The sequence below is a fragment of the Danio rerio genome, chromosome 9 (assembly GCF_049306965.1).
Source record: "Danio rerio strain Tuebingen ecotype United States chromosome 9, GRCz12tu, whole genome shotgun sequence".
In the NCBI taxonomy this organism is placed as follows: domain Eukaryota; kingdom Metazoa; phylum Chordata; class Actinopteri; order Cypriniformes; family Danionidae; genus Danio; species Danio rerio.
Genome location: NC_133184.1, coordinates 6,457,501 through 6,460,000, shown reverse-complemented (window position 1 = coordinate 6,460,000; position 2,500 = coordinate 6,457,501).

Sequence of the window (2,500 nt, the reverse complement as noted above, 5' to 3'; positions counted from 1 at the left end):
CACCAAATATTTAACCCAACTAGTTGACTTATAAATACATAACCTAATAAAGATTAAAATAACCCAACAAACTACCAAATAATAAACCCAACTAGTTGACATAAAAACATAACCTAATAAAGGTTAAAAATAACCCAACAAAGCACCAATTATTTAACCCAACTAGTTGACTTTTAAATTAAAAAACCTCTTAAAGTTTAAAAATAACCCAACAAAGCACCAAATATTGAACCCAACTAATTGACTATTACAATAACCTCACAAAGGTTAAAAATGACCCAACAAAGCACCAAATATTTAACCCAACTAGCTGACATAAATAGATAACCTAATAAAGGTTAAAAATAACCCAAGAAAGCACCAAATATTTATCCCAACTAGTTGACATAAATACATAACCTAATAAAGGTTAAAAATAACCCAACAAAGCACCAAATATTTAACCCAACTAGTTGACTTATAAATAGCCAAATAAAGGTTAAAAATAACCCAACAAAGCACCAAATATTTAACCCAACTAGTTGACTTATAAATAGCCAAATAAAGGTTAAAAATAACCCAACAAAGCACCAAATATGTTTAACTCAACCTTTGGGTTAAATAAATAACTCAACGTTTTTTAGACAGTATAGAGTTTGGATGTTCTCCCCGTGCAGATCTCTAAAAAAAATAAAAGAAGATTAAGATGTTGATCGACTTCAAATTTGAGAAATAATTTGTTGTAATTTGCCATTTCTTTTACTGACAATTTCTCTTTGAAAATAGTCTTCCCTTCATTTTGTTGTTGTTTTTTAATGTTCTAGCGCTATTTAAATGACAAGGACGATACACTTCAAAGGCAAGACTTGGGCAAGACTTTTTCCGATGATTTTTCATCACTGCTGTGTTACTAAATTGTCTTTTCACAAGCCTTTAGTCTGACACTGTGATTTACTCCTAGGGAGGAGCTCAGCTGCAGAGAAAGGCATCAGGGCAGTTTTGCTGACGGATTTATGTGTCATGTTATATTATGGCCTCCAGTACAGCTCCATGTCTGCAGGTTCTCATCAGGCTCCGTTATCGGTTTTGAACACATGGTTCAAAGGCTTTGAGCATTCACTGAGTCAGCATCCGATATCTCTCTCACCAAAAATAATTCAATTATCAACAGCAAAATGTCATCGTTTTAATCAAATTTTCCTGTGGTTTCAAAGGTCTGAGTGTGTGGAAATGATGACACCATTCTCCCTTTCCAGTGAACCATTCCTCAAAGGTTTGCCTTCATGTAGGCTTCTTAATAAATTATAATTTTTTTGATTAATTAAAAAGTCATGATATATAATTTGCAAAAGCTTAGAAAGATACATCTAAAAGATTTAGGCCCCGTTTACACTAGTGCGTTTTAGTTTTAAAACGGCGTTGTAGAATGAAAACGATCCGCGTCCACACTCGCGTTTTACCCAGCGTTTCTGAACAGCTCTCCGTCCACACCAAAACGCTGAAAACGCACATCACGTGACCACACACACACTCTCAGGCAAGCGCTCCAGCATTTCTACCCAGATGAGAGCTCTGCTTGTCGGACTGCTCATCAAGCATCTCCCGCTGGATCTAATCTCACTATATTTGCCAAACGTGATATTTCATTCATGTTGTTGTCTTTATCTAACGACATAGGCCAATTACCTGACTTTGGTCATTGGAATCTATTAAGTTACTTGTTCACGGATAACATGTTTTGGTTAAGTGCAAAGATAAGTTAATGATTAATCCAGGTACATTGACTGATCGCTTGCCTTTATTTCCTACAATGTATAAACTTATTGTATGTTATACTTTTATAATTATCGATAATTAAAACTGATATTCAGCAAAAGAGAGGGTGCGTTTCGTATTTTCACTGAAATTGAAAGGAGGCAGTTGTTATAGGCTCCGTTTTGTTATAAATATCCACACAGTGAAGATGACGCTCATATATGCAGCACGGCACCTCAACATTTCTGCTGTCTGTTAAGTTGCTAATATTAAAAAGAAAATAGGCAGTTCATTAAATCATGTTTACATTTTATTGTTGAGAAAGTGAAACAACGTAGCCAAGGTGATGTGAATGAAGTTATAAAGTAGACTGTTCCCTTTGAAGATTTACCCGTGTCCTCGGTATGTTTTCCATATCAAACTGAGAAGGGGGAGACTGCAGCCTTGATCAAACTTGCGAAGTCTTAACTTACAAGAAGATGATGCGAGATTGAACTGTGTGTGGGCTACTTAATATTGAGGAAAAGCCCCAATCAGATAGGCGAACGTCGGCAGCCCTGCCTCCGTTTTCAGATGTCTCCGTCTTTCCCCATCCACACTGAGACGGAGCAGCAGCGTTTTAGAATGAAAACGGCCTCTCCAGCGTTTTCAAAAAGCTCCGTTTTCGGCGCTCGAGAACTCCGGCGTAGTGTGGACGGATTGCGTAACCGTAGCAAAACTTATGCGTTTTCAAACTAAAACGCACTAGTGTAAACGGGGCCTTAGA